The 19,088-nt window shown below is 43.2% G+C and overlaps 1 protein-coding gene across 6 annotated transcripts in view; it reads left to right on the forward strand.

Moving 5' to 3' along the window:
- The window catches only part of CSMD2 (CUB and Sushi multiple domains 2), a 645,703-nt gene that overhangs the window by 97,711 nt on the left and 528,904 nt on the right, over positions 1-19,088 (forward strand). The window lies entirely within an intron of this gene.

Below are 19,088 nucleotides of genomic sequence, written 5' to 3' on the forward strand. Positions count from 1 at the left end.
TTTGGATTCCGGTCTTAATTATTATCTAGGACATTCCTGCTGGCTTTGTACTAGTCATAAATGGATCAGTATGCCATCTCTGTTCCCAGCGAAGATATTAAAAATTGCAGGGCAAATGCAATGTAGTATCCTGGATTGGATCTCAGAAGAGAAGAAGGACATTTGTGGAAAAACAGGCAAAATCCAGATAAAGTCTACAGCTTAGTTAACAGTAAAATACCTATGCTAATCTCTTAGTCTTGACAAATGTGCCATGGTTATGTAAGCTGTTGACATTTAGGAAAAGTTGGATAAAGAGTATATAGGAACTTTCTGTGCCATTTTTGCAGCTTTTCTATAAATCTGAAATTATTTCAAAATCGGGAGTCTATTTACAAATTCAGGTCGGCCGAGCAGGGCTACGGATTTAGCTCTGTCGCCGGCCACTAGAGCCCTGTTCCCAGTTGACGACTGTGTACAGTTGTTGAGCCAGTAATCAGTGGGTCTTATTGTGATAAAGTCTAGCTCATCTTTCCCTTTCTTGTGCATTTATAAGTGCCTTGTTGAAGCCAGTACATTCCATATCTGTTGTATTTTCCTGCTTTCCCACCCAGTAACTCTTTTCAAAAGGAAATAAAGATGATAATAATGCACTTTGCAGAGAAACTCAACTTGATCAAAAGATTTGCCAGAGGACGCCTGCAAATAGCATGGTTTCTTACTACATTTTAAGAAATTCATCTACTAAAGTTGCATGTTCATATGCCTTTTCCGACTCTGAAGCAATGCAGACTTGTTTTCCTGAAGAAACAAAGGGAGAAAGAGGGATTCTAGGACAGTAGAGCACCGCAATCGTAATGGACCTCTATCGAAACTACATGCACCATTACATGTTAACCTTCCTTGGAGCTTTCTTGTGTCCACTTTGCTAGGAGGGACCCAAGAAGGTGGACTAAAGAAGAGCCAGTCACCCATGGAAGCATCCCATTCTGACTTCGAGATCTAGTGACCTTTCAGTCTCTCCCAGACAGGCTACACGGCGAACTGTCCTCCACTTACATCATTCTAATTGTCCCTGCTGATTAATGAGGTCACTTATGGTATCAATTATTATCCTATCAAGAGAATGAATATGAGACTGAAACAAACGCCCATGAACTTGCTTATTCTATTAAAAAAATAAAGTAATGAGAGATGACTGATGGTGTGTGCCCCAAGAGAAGGTGTAGGAAGGGATGGACAGGAGAGAGAGGTAGAAACGAGCATGTTGTGATTAGGGGTTAAAAGAGGCTTTTGTTTAAAAGTAGTTTGCCATTGACCCTCTTCCTTCCAAAGCCACTTATTGAGAGAGCTGTCCAAACTCCTTGTCTCACATGCTTCCTTCCCATCACCAGCTTGCCCTTTGTCCCCCAGTTTCAGCCTTGCCACTGACGCTGCTCCCGAGCAGGTCACCACCACTGTCCTCATTGCCAAATCCACGGACCCTCTTGGTCGTCTCTTACCAAGCCCCTCAAAAGCGTTTGCTGCCAATGACCTAATTCTTCTCGAAACACTTATACCACCAACTGCTCATTCATTCATTCAATCTCATGTATATTTACTGAGCATCCACTGTGTACCAGGCACTGAGCCAGGGACTGAGCATACTAGAGTAAGCATGATGGACACAGTCCTTCTTGTTCTAAATGGAGTTTGCATTCAGATAGAGGAAGACAGGCAATTAACAAGTACACACATGTAAATGAGCTGTGTTAGTCTGGGTTCTCCAGAGAAATAGAACCTACAGGATACTCAATAGATCCTATAGGATACTCTGTCTCTCCTCTCTCTCTTTCTTACACACACACACACATAACACACACACAGACACACACACACAGTTGTCCCATAGGGGATTGATTTCTGGACCCCCCGTGGATATAAAAATCTGCAGATGCGTAAGTCCCTCATATAAAATGGTTCAGTATTTGCATATAACCTCCCATATCCTCCCATTTCCTTTGCATCATCTCTAGATTACTGACAATACCTAATACAATGTAAACACTATGTAGTAATTGTACTGCATTATTTTAAAATTTTTATTAATATTATTTATTATTATTTAATATTTTCAATGCATGGTTGGTTGACTCTGCAGATGTGGAATGCTACTATGTGTATGTGTGATGTGTGTGTGTATGTGTATACATATGCTTTATTATAAGGAATTGGCTTACATGGTTATGAAGACTGAGATCTGCAGTTGGCAAGCTGGAGACCCAGGAAAGCTGATGATGTAAGTTTCAGTCTGAGTTCCCATCAGAAGACAGGAGAGAAGACCAATATCCCCGGTTGAAGACAGTCAGAGAGAGTACCTTCTCCCTTACTCAGACGTTTGTTCTATTTAGGCCCTTAATGGATTGGATGATCCCCAGCCCCATTAGTAAGGGCAGACTACTGATTCAAACGTTAATCTCACCCAGAACCTCCCTCACAGACACACCCATAATAATGTTTAACCAAATATCTGGGCATCCTGTGCCCTGTAAAGTTGGCACCTGATATTAACCATCACAAATCCACCCCTTGTCAACTCTGCACTATGTACATCTTCTTAAAACACACTTAATTGCCAAGTAAAGACAACAACAAACTTACAATTTTGCCTGATATGACATGACTATCCTGCATACTACTGAAAAGGCATTAACCCCTCACCCAGAGGAGGAGACAAAATCTTGGAATGATGTTTACTCTTCTTGATATCCTGCAACTTAAATACTATGGTGTAAAAATAACAATACTTCAATACCATAACATAAAGTTCTTATATCTTATGTTATATGAAAAAGGAATAAGAAAGAAAACACATATTACTTAATATATATATGTGTGTATATTTATATATTTATATTTATGTATATTTATACACACATGTGAATAGATATATCCTTATATACACATGCAAACACTCATAACAAAATAAAGAGGGATACTCATGACAATAACAGTGTTTATTTCTGTAACTGGCCGTGTGGTCACAGCTGGTATTTATAACTAACTCTTTCACTACCCATTCTGTATTCCCTTTGTCTTCAGCAAGCATCACAGCTGATCATGGTTCTTTACCGCGTGGGGTGACCTAAACTTAAAGTGCCTGAGCCGTTAATAGTCCTGCCTGGATTGAGTTGTTCTGATTTTCCATTGATCTTAATCATAGGCCATGATAATACTAAGAGATAACCTAAGGGATCTTCTTTATTCCAGACATAATCTTCCTTACCTCCATTGTGCAGTAGCAGTCCCATTTCCATTTGGTAGTGAGAATCAATCACCCTGGCTAGCATAGTTACTCTTTTCTTTGCCTGTTGAGTCAGAGGTATGGGGAGTACAAAGCGCCCGGGTAGCAGTCTTAACTTTCAGCACAGTAGGATCATTGTTGTGACACCTGGAACTAAGACCTCTGGGCTAGCATAGAATAAGCTAGCATAGCATGTGCTAGCCTCTGGACTAGCATAGCATTAACTTTCAGCTAAGTAGGATCATTGTTGTGACACCTGGGGGGAGCATTCCTCCCTTTGGAACTAAGACCTCTGGGCTAGCATAGCATAAGGTCATAGAACAGGAAGGAAGCATTTTGTTAGTTGGTCACTAGAGTTAATAGTAAGTGGAGCTACTCCTATTTCCATCCCTTGATTTCTAGACTTGTGAATCCTGGCTATGGGAGAAAGAGCACTGTATATGGATGCTGATTCAGATATACAGCCTTCTGGAGAACCTTGTCCCAGCCCTGCAAGGTATTGCCACCTAGCTGGCATTGTAATTGAGTCTTTTTTTAAATTTTATTATTATTATACTTTAAGATTTAGGGTACATGTGCACAACGTGCAGGTTTGTTACATATGTATACATGTGCCATGTTGGTGTGCTGCACCCATTAACTCATCATTTAGCATTAGGTATATTTCCTAATGCTATCCCTCCCCGCTCCCTGCACCCCACAACAGTCCCCAGTGTGTGATGTTCCCCTTCCTGTGTCCGTGTGTTCTCATTGGCCATTTCATTGTTCTGCCAAGCCAGCTGCTTCAGGATGGAGGGTTCACATGGTAGGACCAGTGAATGCCATGAGCATGAGCCCACTGCCACACTTCTTTGGCTGTAAAGTGAGTTTACTGGTCAGAAGCAGCACAATGTGGAATACCAAGACAGTGGATTAGACATTATGTAAGTCCAAGGATGGTAGTTTTGGCAGAAGCATTGCATGCAGGGAAAGCAAATCCATATCCAAAATAAGTGTCTGTTTCAGTAAGAACAAAACACTTCCCCTTCTACAATGGAAGCAGTCCAGTGTTATCTAACTGCCACCAGGGTAGTTGGCTTATCACGCCAGGGAAGGGTACCATTTTGGGAACCCCACTTCTGGTACCAAAATCTGTTTTGGTCTCTTTGGGCTACCATCAGAAAATACTCATAGACTGGGTGGCTTAAACAATAGAAATTTATTTTCTAACTGTCCTGAAGGCTAAAATGCAAGATCAGGGTGCCAGAATGGCCTGATTCTGGTGAGAGGTTTCATCCTGGCTTGCGGATGGCTGCATTCTCACTGCATCTTCACATTGCAGAGAGAGTCGGCAAGAGAGGCAGAGAAAGGGGTCTCTTATAAGGGCACTAATCTCATGATGGAAGTCCCATCCTTATGACCTCATCTAATCCTAATTACCTCCCAAAGATCCCACCTCCAAATACCAATACATTGAGGTTCAGGGCTTCAACATATAAACTTTGGGAGGACACAAACACTCAGTCCATGACCTAAGCCATCCAGGTAGTGGTGATTGTCATGAGAAAAATAAAGCAGAGCAACTAGCAGAGTATGACAAGGCGCAATCAATGGAACCTTTTTGGGAAGTGATACCTCAATTGTTTTCACATGTCAGTCCCTTAAATCTTGCCACTGTTTTCAGGGTTTCATGTCTTCTTTTGTGGCACCTCACTCTATACACTTGGATTGGATCTTAGGGGTGAGCAAGTCCCTGTTTTACAGTGTGTCACTAAAAGTGATTCAAAAGATGGCATCTGGGGTTGGGGCACAAAACCCAGTTCCGAAGTCCAGCTGACAGTTATCCTAAGGGTCCAGGCAGAAAAGCAGAATTCAGGGATAAGGCAACAGTTCAGAATCCAGGGTCATCTACCATAATATGAACGGTGCTCCTGACAGATGTGCAACATAGTGGCCCTGAAACATCCTAGAAGCTGGAGCAGAGTTACAGGTTCACAACAGACACTGGGAAGTAAGGCCTGAGAAAGTCCCTGAACCACCTGCAAAAACTCTCCAGCGACCAAACTCTCTTACTGCCCCTGTGGCTCCTCCCTCTCTTGTCTACAGATGAGGCCCACAGGTAAAGCCTCTTTACTATTAACTGCAAATATCGAGGGTTTGGATGTAATTCAGGTTGACCCTCCCCTGTTCACAACCTGTGACTTGGGCTTGGGTAATCACGTTTCACACTTCACAGCTGTGGGCTCAGCGTACCCTGCAGCTCCCCGTGGAGCCCCTCTTACTGAGAAGGGCCTCTCCACATTGCCTTCTGGAGACCATGGTTCTGGAAGCTCCTGTTTCTCCTGGTTCCCTGGAGTATGGGAAACAGTGGGCATGGTGTCCTGGTGCCTGACCCTCCCCTCCAAGTGGGCCAACAAGGATTTCTGTCCAGTTCACAAAGACAGGGCCTGATATTCTCCCACTTCATGGCCAACACCTTCTGGTGGTGGCTGTGCAGCAGCTGATAGTAATGATGATGTTTACTATTAACCTATGCACAGGTGCTGCCTGTAGCACACTGTAAAGTGCTGTCTTTAAATGGAGACCGAATCTTTCAACCCAGGCGCAGTGCTCAAAACCAGCTCTGGCGGCCAACAGGAGGGGCATTGTGGTACAGAGCAGGTAAGGAGAGGATCCCCATTCTTTCTGTCCATCTTCTCCATCCTCTTGCAGGCATGTTCAGCATCTTTCGCCTTCTTAGAATTCTCAGAGGCTCCACCTGCTCGCTCCCCAGGTTGGCCTCAGCAGCTGTCCGAGGGGGTAGGTGGGCACAAAGCCCTCGGGATGGAGAGTCTGCTTGACCATTCACTGATATATATATATATGTATTTTTTTTTTTTTTTTTTGAGACAGAGTCTTGCTCTGTCACCCAGGCTGGAGTGCAGTGGCGCAATCTCGGCTCAGGGCAAGCTCTGCCTCCCGGGTTCACGCCATTCTCCTGCCTCAGCCTCTCTGAGTAGCTGGGGCTACAGGCGCCCGCCACCACGCCCGGCTAATTTTTTTTTGTATTTTTAGTAGAGACGGGGTTTCACCGTGGTCTTGATCTCCTGACCTCATGATCCACCCGCCTCGGCCTCCCGAAGTGCTGGGATTACAAGCGTGAGCCACCGCGCCCGGCCCATTCACTGATATTTTTATAATTGTTGTTGTTTGTGTCTCTCTGGCACACAAGGAACAAATCCTAGCCTGGCGCCATCTGAGGGCCTGGGTAAATCTCAGCTGTTGCATCAAACCTCCTGGGGTGGTCCAAACTTTAAGGGCTGCCTTGACAGGGAGCAGTTTCCATTCCTAAATGGGTGATGTCACTAAGCCTGATTTAGGGGAGGTAGATATGGAAGGCAGCACCTGTGCACGGGTTAACAACAAACATTATTATCAGCTGCTGCACAGCCACCGCCAGAAGGCCTTGGCCATGAAGTGGGAGGCAGGCTTCTGGAACATGACGACCTCTCTTCCTCAAAGCTTCCTTCCCCATTTCCATCCTTGCCAACCTTCTGACACATGGTGCTGGATGCTTCAGTCTCTGTCATGGAAGACCAAGCTGCCTCAGGGGTTTTCAGGCTTCTGTGGAAGTAAATGAAGTCTGCATCTGCTAGAAGGCTGAGCAGCCTCCAGAAAAATCCCCTCTCTTGGGGAGACTGGTAATTAAGCAGTCATGGCAAACAAGTGGAGGAGGAATATCTGGTTGTATCCATTTGTTCTCCTGTCATTAGTTGGGGAACAATTTTATAAATTACACGCAAAGTTGGGTTTTGTCTTTCCTCTGCTTGTGCCATCCTCTTTGAGATGACCTCCGTATCCTACCACAGCCCGCCATGCCCTTTGGATGATTGGCTAACAATTTATCTTTTTAGATCAGCTCAGGCTTGTGCATCAAATTCCCTGGATGCAACCTTATCACTGCACTTACTATATTGCATTATAATTGTCTTCGATAATTACCTCCTATGATGTATCTGGTGCTGTTCTCAATGCTGGGGTTAGATAAGTGAACTAAATGGATAGAAATCCCTGCCCTCGTGGAATTCACACACTGGTGGGAAAAGGTAGACTTAATAAATAAGGAGTGATCAAGTACATAGGAAGTCAGATTATGATAAGTGTTAGGAGAAAATGCAGGACAAGGGGAATCAGGAAATGGGACAGGAGGGGGGGAGGGTTGCAATTTTAAGTAGAGTAGTCATCAAAGCCTCGGTGTAAAGGGTATGTGAACAAAGACCTGCAGAAGATGAAGGAACAAGCCATACACATCTAGGGGAAGAGAGAGGTAGCTGGAGGAAACTGAGAGAACAGCAGGTGCAAAGGCCCGAGGCAGAACTTGCCAGGTGTGTTTTAGGAACGGCAAGCGGCCGTTATGGTTAGAGTGAGCCAGCAGGGGGGAGGTAGTTGGTGATAAGGAGGGTGGTGATGGAGTGGGAGTGGGTAGTGGCAGCAGAGGATTCCCCAGGGCGTTTAGACCACTATGAAGACTTTGGCTTTTTTTTTTTTTTTTTTGAGACGGAGTCTCGCTCTGTCACCCAGGCTGGAGTGCAGTGGCGCAATCTCGGCTCACTGCAAGCTCCGCCTCCCGGGTTCACGCCATTCTCCTGCCTCAGCCTCTCTGAGTAGCTGGGACTACAGGCGCCTGCCACCACGCCCAGCTAATTTTTTGTATTTTTAGTAGAGACCGGGTTTCACCGTCGTCTCGATCTCCTGACCTCGTGATCCGCCCGCCTCGGCCTCCCAAAGTGCTGGGATTACAGGTGTGAGCCACTGCGCCCGGCCTGACTTTGGCTTTTATCCCAAATAGAGTGGGATGCCTTTGGAAGGGTTTCAAGCAGAGAAGTGTGATGATCTGACTTCAGATGATCACAGAGGCTGCTGTGTTAAGGAGCATCTGTAGGTGGACTAGGGGGAAAGTAGGAAGACTGGTTAGGAGGTTATTGCAGTAATTGAGGCAAGAGATGGAGGTGTCCTATTCCGGGATGGTAGTAATGAAGGTGATGAGAACTGGCTGGATTTCTAGATAAATTAATGTAAATGCCTCCATTTGAGGGTAAATCCCTCGAGAGTGAGTCCATGTCTTATGAATTTTTATCATGAGAACTAAGCATAATACATAGCGTTTAATAGGGCATACAATTAATATTTGTGGAATGAATGATTGATGAGAAAAATTTGTAATTGTTACTGGTGGGAATAAGCCAGCCTTAATCTCTTTTGTGAACCTATCAGATCATAGAGACAAATCATGGGCAGCATCTATTTAGTTTCTCAACTGAGGTCATAAATAAAGCTATTCATGCATGTACTGAACCAAGAAGTGTGGGGCCTGCTGGATCCAACTGTCTTTGTCTATTATTCAGGACTTTCCAAAGCTTTTCATACAGTAATGCAAAGGTCCCCAAAGTTTCTTAGGTGCCATTAGTGTCTCAGTAATGTTTCCACGGTGCTCCATGGGTAAAAGAAATACCTATTAGCTCCACTTATTAAGTAGTTAGGTCCAAATAACTGAGTATTTATACCCCAACAACTCTGTATCTGTTTGAAAAGATAATATAAATTGAAAGAAAAACATTTTTATTTCATCCTTAAATAATTGTTAAGTAACAATTGATTGCTAATGGTATGTGTTTCCTTGTTGGTCATTGCAAAGATTCTCAAACCTTGGACTCAGATTGGACACTACCACCTGCATATCCTGTTCCACACTGATTCACACATGGTCCCCAATTCCCATCACACCAACCACCAAAGCTTTGCAAAGATACGATGTCATCTAACGGAAGGTAGCTTTACATTGAAATTTTGAACCACCTTGAGCTAACAGTTTGTGTGTCCAGCAGATATTAAGTGCCACTATTTCCTTTGAAAGTTTAAAATAGTCCTTGGTTACCCTTGTAAACTCACTGCAATGCCCTGGGGCACCTTGGTGCACCGTTTGGGAACCATGGTGCGTTTCCCAAAATTATTTTTTTCAGGCAAACCTACTAACATCACACTGGATAGTATTCTGTGCAACATGATTTGGGAACTGTTGGGGTAGAGCACGTCAAGAGGGCTCCCTGCTGCAGAAGGAGAAGCTGCAGTCCAATGGGAAACACCCCTGGGTTTTGACGGAGCTAGTGTGCTTAGAGGATTTGCATTCTGAACATAGTGCTTCTCCCTTATGTTTAGACCTCAGCAGGTGGGTCTGCTGTGACTCCAGATCTTGCTTCTCAAGAGAGTCCACATCCTAGAAAGTGTACTGTAGATGGAGATTCGGAGGTCTAGCTTTGCTCCCATCCAGTCATACTTAAGACAGGTATCCCGGCCTCCAAAAATAAACGCACATATGCAGCTGAAAGCAGAGGTTTGCAGAGCTAGTAGATGTTTTCTGGAGAGGCAGGGACATTCTAGACAAGATCCTTTGGATGTAAGTTGGGTTTTTTCAGCAGATATCTAGCTAATGCAAGATTGCCCTCTTAAATGGGAGTTTATTACAAGGATCTCCAGATCTTGAGACAGCACAAGAATCATCTCTTTAGACTTCCTCTCACTCTGGGTTTCAGGGTGTTGAAGACTGAGAGTGTCAGTGGTCTCATAGCTAATGTAGCTACAGCCTCAGCTCCATGATCTACCTTCTCTGGGCATATCCTTTCCCACAGAGAGTTGCACAGAACCCCAGCCCACAAGATGCCTTAAGAATAAAGGGGTCTATGATGTATATATAGAAAGGCACAAAAAGCCTAGATTTTCCACATTTCTCAGTTTTAGAAGCTCTTGATGAAATGCCAAGGGGAATTACCAGTGAAAACCTGTGTTTGTAGGGGTGCGTGCGTGTGTGTGTGTGTATGGTGTGTGATTATGACTAATGTCCATCAATTACCTGCAAATTACTAGATGATGCCTGTAATGATAGCTCTGTTTTTAGCTTAATGGTTTATGTATCTAACTAGTAGCTGCTGTCTGGAGTAGGGCTGCTGGCAAATCAAAACACTATTTGCCAAGCCTGTCAGTGTGACAAATGTTGCTTACATTTACTGTTTTATTCCCAAGGTCAATTGGTATGTCTTTTTTCATATCACTGTTTGACGTGCTAACAGCCTTAAATGAGAACCATTCAATAAAGGCCCAATTTGCTATATTACTGTTTATTCCTGGGTAATTCTATATTAGTTGGGCTCTTTAAGATTGCAAAGAAGAGACACGCGTAGATCACCCTCGGAAGTGGAGGCTTATCACATGGTTATCCAGGTCTTGGGGCAGCACAGAACCACATCTCAGACCTTTGGTCACTCTGGGTTTCGCAACTTTCAAGACAGGGAGTGTCAGCAGCCTCATGGCTGACATAGCAACAGCCTCATGATTGTTGTAGCAACAGCCTCAGCTCCATAACCTGCATTCTCTGGGCCTATTGTTTCCCAGAGAGGGTTCCACAGAACCCCAGCCCACAGGATGCTTTAAGAATAAAAGGGGCTATAATATAATGGGTTTGGGATCTGTTACATAATCTATTCCAGCCTTGAAGGTTTACATTGACTTAGCTTGTTAAAATCCTCCTATGCATTTTATTTGTTGTTTTCTGAAAAGTCCTCGCTTTGTTTAACCCAGCATTTCCCAATTCTGTTTAACCGGTGAACACTCTAGAAACATGCTTTGAAAAATAACCTAGTTTTGGTACTTTCCAGAAAAATCTGGTGGTATTAATTTGTTAGTCTCTGTGTTGGGGGGTCCATATCACCACCCCCATGATTTATTAGGACTCATAGGATTCAGGATAAATTTGTACCCATGGCTATGATTTATTATAGTGAAAGGATACAGAACAAAGTCAGCAAGGGGAAAAGGTGCATCCTGGGGTGATGGCTGGGAGAAGCCAGGCACAAGCTTTCAAGAGTTCTCTTCTGGCAAAGTCACATAGGTCGTGCTTCAAACCCCTGGCAACTAATTGTGACAACACATATGAAATATTGCCAACCAGGAAAGCTCAGCAGAGATTCATTGCCCAGGGTTTTCCCACAGAGATGATTACCTAGACCCCTCTTCCTGACACATACCAAAATTCTAGGCTCCCAGGCGGAAAGCAGGTGTTCAGCATAAACCATAATGTTTGTACAAATTATTTAGACCTCTCTTGAAAGTACTGGAAATGGAAGGAACCCTCCTGAAATCCTGGTTCCCAGATGCCAGACAGGGATTATACTTGCAAGCTGGCCTTTCAAAGGATAGCAGTCAGGCCTTGTCTGTCTTTCTCATAGTAAAACCTTCATTTGTTCACTCTATATTGCATCTAATATGTGCTGTACACTAGTGATATAGTGAAAAGGTTATAGATAGTCTTTGCCTCCAAGAGACTTACCATCAAGAAGGAAAGACAGATATATAAAAATTCAATAAGAAAATTGATTCATGATCATTGGGATGAATGTTACAAAGCAGAAGTACTCTGTTCTCTGAGGACATTTATCAAGGATCGCTAAACTCTTTCCCAGAGGAACTGATGCTGAAAGTGAGCCCTGAAAAGCTAATGCAGGGTTGGGGGGAAGGTAAGGTGGAGGCGGCCTGGGTGGCTAAGGGAGACATCTGGGCACAGAGTCCTAGGGACAGCATCTGCAAAGGCCCTGAGATGGGAAGAGATGTGGCACCTTCAAGGACAGTATAAGAAGCCAGCTCACGCCTGTGACCCCAGCAGTTAGGGAGGCTGGGGCAGGCAGATCACGAGGTCAGGAGATGGAGACCATCCTGGCTAACACCTTGAAACCCCATCTCTACTAAAAATACAAAGAAAATTAGCTGGGCGTGGTGGCGGGTGCCTGTAATCCCAGCCCTTTGGGAGGCCAAGGCGGGTGGATCACGAGGTCAGGAGATCGAGATCGAGACCATCCTGACTAACACGGTGAAACTCTGTCTCTACTGAAAATACAAAAAAAAATTAGCCAGGTGTGGTGGCAGGCACCTGTAACCCCAGCTACTCGGGAGGCTGAGGCAGGAGAATGGTGTCAACCCTGGAGGCAGAGCTTGCAGTGAGCCGAGATCATGCCACTGCACTCCAGCCTGGGCCACAGAGCGAGACTCCTTCTCAAAAAAAAAAAAAAAAAAAGCCAGTGTGGGTGGACGGGGAAAGACCAAAGGGGAGAGAGCCGTGAGCTGAGGTAGAAAGAAAGGCAGGCCAGGTCTTGCAAGGCAAAGCCTCGAGCCACGTCACCCAGACAGCCATCCATCTCTGTCATTCCTGATCATTATGTCCTTCTAGCTGATCCAGATCTCTTATTTCACTTGAGGCCTGGGGAACCACTCCCAGCAACACTCACTCAGGGACGACTCAGGGCTCTGCCTCCATCCTCAGAAAGTTATGAAAAGTGGGGATTTATCACGTGGTTCTCCAGATCTTGGGGCAGCACAGAGACAATCTTAAAGAGCCAAACTAATATAGAATTATCCAGGAATAAATGGTAATATAGCAAATTGGGCTTTTATTGAATGGTTCTCATTTAAGGCTGTTAGCACATCAAACAGTGATATGAAAAAAGACATGCCAATTTGACCTCAGGAATAAAAGTGTAAGCAACACTTGTCACACTGACAGGCTTGGCAGATAGTGTTTTGATTTGCCAGCCGCCCTACTCCAGACAGTTCCAGAAAGTTCCATGTGCCTGGAAGACATTTGGAAAAAGCGTAATTCTTCCATCTTTCCCTGTCTTCCATGTTTTTCTATCAAGCAGGAATCAAGACTTACATTTACTCCAGTAATGGGGTCAACCCAGTGTACTAATAGACTCCATGATTCCAGGTTGGAGTTTGTTGAGATCAGAGTTTCATTATGGCCTTTCTCATTGGTTCTCTGACTGGCAAAAGCAAAGCCATGTCTCTGATGAGCTTGGCCCAAGATTCAACCTGGTGTGTTCCTCCTCCTCTCTGAGGATCAGCGTCTGAGACCTGTTGCCACTCAGTAAATATTTGACGGATGAAAATTGGATTGAACTTGAGAGGTGGCACACTCATACCTTTGGCAGATGTGAATGCCAGCGTTCTTCTGTGTGTGGAGTCCAAGTGTGTCTCTCTGGAGCCTCTGTCCTGTGGTCCTGCTTCCTTGCCAAGCATTTCATGAGGACATTGGTGTGTCAAGCATGGCCCTAGGGATGTGGAGACAGTTCTTATCCTCTGCCTTGCCAACTCTCTTGGACCCCAGACTATACGTGCCCACTTTCTTCAACTGTTCCTCACCCCACAGGGTGAGGGGTCTTTTAGGGTCTCCTTGCTGCAAGCCTGGCATGTCAAAGCCAAGAGACCCCAGCCTGAGGAAGTGAGTAGTTGGTCAACTTGAGAGCCTTGAAGTTCTCAAACATGGGCACAAACTCCTGGAGTAAGAAAATGAGCTTTTATTTCCATGGGTAGGAATTTGCAGACACTTCACTTGGGTGGAAGAAATGTCATATTCCTGCATTAAAAACAATTTGACTTTGAGTCCCATGCATAAAGAGGAAGAATTTCACTTCAGCCACTGTTGGGATTCTCCCAAGCAAGGTCTTACATAGACCTCGCATTCCAGGAAGACCCTCAGGTCTCAGTGCACACTGGGCGTTGCTGATGTGCCCAAGGCCTCAGTGACACCTAAAGGCAGGAAGCTCAGTTGTATCGTTAGGGATTCTGGCTTTAATCCTAAGAACAGTGGGAGGCTGTGGATAGATTCTGAGCTGAGAAATGAGGAGTATATGGTGTCCTGGCCATCCCGTTTTCAAGACTCTGGGTTACTTTTGGCAGGAAGGCAAAAACAAAGAAAAGACACTGGAGAAAATGGGAAGACAATAAGGCTGATGTAAAGCAGAAGATGAGTATTGTTTTACATGTTTTGCTGTGCCACCTGTTTGCAAAATGCTGTTCTCTCTGCATTTTAGAGTCTGCAAGGAGGATAACTCATAGCAACAGGGGACTCTCGCTTGCCTTGCCATCATTTTACTGCATTTCTCTACTAAGTCTGGATTTCACTATTGAAGGATACCTCACCTCTTTCAATATGGTATTTAATCTTGTCAGATAAAAGATGGGAATGTCTGAAAGTTTTATTCGCTCATTCCGTCATGCAACACCATAGCTCCTCCTAACTGTGGGGTCATCAGTGTGTCTAAAATCGATCTCAAAAGATGAGTGGGTGGGGGAGCGATGATTCAGGTATCCAGCTGGGGAGATTCAATTTCCCATCCCCTCCCCCAGCCTTAGCTAGCACCTTTGAGGAATCCTCCCTGTTAGAATTTATCTACCAACCCTGGGAAAGAGCAGAGCTAGTGGTAAATATCTGATTAAAGAAAATGCCTAGCAAGCTGCAATTCCATATATTGTAAGTGATAAAACTGTAATTGTTTGTTGACAGTGTACATTAGCTATTCACAGCTTGCGTCAATATAGTACCGAGAAACTAGGGTCTAGGAATCTTTAATGGCAGTGCAAAAATATCCTGGAACTAAGTTGGGGAATAAAATCAACAATTTCTGCTTAGTGAGAGGAATGCCATTCTCAGAGAGGACTTCATAGGAGAAGCCCTGGTGAGGCTTGAGCTTCCTCCATGAGGCTCTATGTAGTTGAAGGAAAGGATGATCCCTAGGCTGAGTGTCTAGGAAGGGCACCCAAGGGCATAATTCTGGTAGACATGGGTGAGAGACAAGTTGCAGCTGCTGTGAATTGGGCCCACCTGGAGATAGAGACAACCAGAGCTTGCTAGGATGGGGCCTGGGGAACCAGATACAGGTCTGGCCTCGCTAGGGACAATTTACTATTTTAATCTATAGGGTTCAATGGGATGATGTCAGTCTGTCACTGAAGATATGACTATTTCGGGGGAGGGAATGGGCAACTGGTGTATGGGCAAGTCAACAGGAAGCCAAGGAATAGGCTAACGGGGGCCCTATGGCCTGAGTTCTGGTACTGGTAATCAGCAAGGCTGCAGTCAATGCTGCCGGTGGGGGCGGGGAGGGTGCAATACAGGCTGGAGTGGATAGGAGGCGGCTGGAGTGAGGGGCCTGGAAAAGACAAAGCTCAAAGCCCAATCCAGGGACACTGAGTGTAAGTCTGATCTAATGGAGGACTGGAGTACTGTCCAATAGCAATATAATATGAGCCATAGATATAATTTTTTAAAACTTATTAAATTTAATTTTTTATTGGTAAAGGGTGTTTTACTGGGGAAATTCACAGACAGAAGCATGGTCTTGGGTAGCCACAAGGCAGGTAGATCTCTGCAATGTTACTCCCCAGACCCAGGGTTTATGTACCATAGGGAAAGGGTGTATGTGTCCAGCAAGACAATGAAAAGCAGCCTCTAGAACAGGCCAAGGGTACTGTATGTGTCATAGCCTGTAATTTGTATGATAACATCAAGATTGACATGTTCTTGTGCTAGAAACAGTAAATAGGAATCAGGAGGCATTCTCAAGACTGGAGCTAGTCAGAAGTCAATATGGTAGATTTGTATTCATAAAACTTTTTATTTTGAAATAATAATAGATCCACAGGAGAGGTTCCATGTACCCTTCTCCCAGTTTCCTCCAATAGTTACATCTTATGTAACTATAGCACACTCCCAAAACCAGGAAACTGCCATTGGTGCAATGTGTGTGTATAGTTCTATGTCATTTTATCACATGCAGATTCCCATAACCATCACTGCAATCAAGACACAGAAAGATTCCATCACCCAAAATCTCCTCATACTACCTCTTTATGGTCATATCCATTTCCCTTCCTCTTACGATTCCTAGTCTCTAGCAAGCACTAATCTGTTTTCCATCTCTTTAATTTTATCATCTCTAGAATGTTATATAAATTGAATCATATGGCATGTGATCTTTTGAGATTAGCTTTTTTTCCCTACTTGGCTTAATAACCTTGAGGTCCACCCAAGTTGCTACATGTATTCATAGTCCATTCCTGTTTATTGCTGAGTAGTAGTCTATGGTATGGATGTACTCCAGTTTGTTGAGTCATTCACCTATTATTGTAGGACATTTTGGTTGTTTCCAGTTTGGGCTATTAGGAATAAAGCTGCTATGAACAATTATGCATAGGATTTTGGGCATAATGGATATAAGTTTCCACTTCTCTTGAGTTGTATAGTTATGTGTTTTTTTTTTTTTTTTTTTTTTTTTTTTTTTTTCTTAAACTGCCAAACTATTTACCAGAGTGGCTGCATGTTTTTGCATTTCTACCAGCATTGTATGAGGAATCCAGTTTTCCTGTATCATCACCAGCATTGGGTATCGTGACCACAGTGTTTTATTTTAGCTGTTCCAATGGGTATGTAGTAGTATTTCTTCATGGTCTTAATTTGTATTTCCTTAAAGGCTAGTGATGTTGAACATCTTTTCATGTGCTTATTTGCCATGCATATATCTTATTTGGTGAAATGTCTCTTCCATGTCTTTTGCTGATTTTCTAACTGAGTTGTTGAATCCTTGCCTTTTTCTCAATCTTAAGGGAAAAGCATTCAGTCTTTCACCATGAAGTGTGATGTCAGCTACTGTCTTTTTTTTTTTTTTTTTGTAGATGTTCTTTATCAAGTTCAGAAACTTACCCTCTATTTGTAGGTTTCTGAATTTTTTTTCGTTTAATTACAAACAGGTGTTGAAATGTGTCAAATACTTTTTCTGCATCAATTGATGTGGTCATGTGATTTTTCTACCTTTAGCCTGTTAATATGGTACGTTACACTGATTGATTTTTCAAATGTTGAACCAGCCTTGCATCTTTAGACACAACCCCACTTGGTTATGGTGTATAAATATTTTTATATATTGCTGAATTCTCCTGGCCAATATTTTGTTAAAGTTTTTGTGTTTGTATTCATGTGAAATATTGATCTTCATTTTTCTTTCTTTGTATTGTCTTTGGCTTGGTACCAGGGTAATACTGGCCTCATAATATGAGTTTGGAAATGTTTGTTCTTCTTTTCTGGGAGAGATTAGAGTAGAATTGGTGTTAATTCTTCTTTATGTGTTTGGTAGAATTCTCTAGTGAAATCATCTAGGCCTAGATATTTCTTTTTTGGGAGTTTAAAAATTACTAATTCAATTTCCTTAATAGTTACAGGGCTATTTAAATGATCTGTTTCATATTGGGAAACTTATGGTAGTTTATGCTTTTCAAGTTTGTGCCCATTTCATTTAATGTGTCAAATACGTGTGTGTAATTTGTACTATTTCCTTATTATCCTGTTAAGTGCAGGATCTGTTTTCCTTAGCCCTTGCCAACTCTAGATAGGTGAAAAATGAGTCTTGGGGTTTCAGTTTTCACATTTTTATATTAATTAGGTGGATCGTTAATTTGTATTGTATCTTTTGCCTTTTTCCTCCTAGCTGTTTACCTTTTTCTTACTGATTTGTAAGTACTTTTTCTAGGTTATAAATACGAATCCTCCTCCTGTCACATATTCGTAACCTTTCAGTTTGCACTTTTCTCATTATCTTTTACAGTGCTTTGTCACACATACATGCTTTTAATTTCCACGTAGTTATTAATCAATCTTTTCCTTTAAGGCCTCTGGGGTTTCATTTTGTATCCATTAGTACTCAATTTCAAGAGATAGAAAACCAAGTCAAGCGAGTTTAAGAAAAAAGGATAGTAAAGAAAGAATGTTGGCTTATGTAACTAGGCATTGAAGGGATAGATCTCGCTGTGTGGATTAAGGATCTGAAAAATACATCATCAGGGTTCTGTTTCTCTTCTCTTGCCACTGCTCAGCTTTTATTTATATCTATCTGGCGATATCATTTTCTCTAAAGCAGATAGTCTCTGTGTGATGATAAAAAGGCTGCTGGGAGTCTTAAGCTTATATTGTAGTAGTTTAAGGTCCAAAAATAAAAGGCTTTCAGAGTCTGTATATTATATCCCATAGAAGGACTCAGAATGACTCTGCTTGGGTGGTATGGTCTCTTCCCTCTTCCCCATACCCTGAGCCAGTCCATAAAAATGAGGGATAGTATGTTGTGATTGATCATTTACCCAGCTCTGTGGCTAGTGGGCAGGTGGAGTACCTATCAGAACTCCATGCCATGGACAGCTCCCATGGAAGACTGACAGGGCAAGTAGGTGCAAAGAGAGTCCTCTGCATGTCTTGCTTAGAAGGCCCTTCCCCAGCATAAGATGATTAAACAAAGTTTGTTTCCTTATAATATGTAGGATTTCATTATTTTATGTATACATTTTTGTTGAGAGAGAGTATATGAATATGGGGTGAGGGTAGGGATCTTTTGCTGGATGTGTTTATATTTGAAGAGAAGATGCCCTTGAAACTTATTTGGTTGCCTGCTGCATAATTTGATCATTTTTTCTTTGCTTTTTCTTGAGTCTATTCTGAGTTAACATGAATCCCACAAGGTTAGGATGGTGGGAAGGGCAGGGGCTTCATCTAGCATAAGGGTTTTCACAGTGTCTGTTAACAAATGTCTGATTTAACTCACCTGAGCCCAATACTCATGCCCTTCGGTGGATATCCTGGGCATCAAGATATTGTATAGCAGTGGGAGGTATACAGCGGCATCCAGGAGAACCACAGATATTTCAAATTACCTAAAAACAGGGACAAAGTTAAACCTTGAAATTCCTCCTAGATTCCTACCTGGGTGTGGTAAGGTAGGCTGAGGCTTAGAGGGGGTTAAGGACAAAGGTGTGTAGGAGACTGGCCACCTCACTATGACCTGTGTGCACAATCAGGTCCCTGTGAGGGTCACTATGCATGGACGCCCAGCAGTGGACAAGGTCTTTCCTAAATGTATTCCCAAGTGTTCAGTGGTATCTTTTTCCGTTAGAGGAATCCTTAAAAATGATTATCTTGTGCTAAAAGCATATTATTTCAGGT

Source organism: Symphalangus syndactylus, chromosome 12 (assembly GCF_028878055.3).
Source record: "Symphalangus syndactylus isolate Jambi chromosome 12, NHGRI_mSymSyn1-v2.1_pri, whole genome shotgun sequence".
Lineage (NCBI taxonomy): Eukaryota > Metazoa > Chordata > Mammalia > Primates > Hylobatidae > Symphalangus > Symphalangus syndactylus.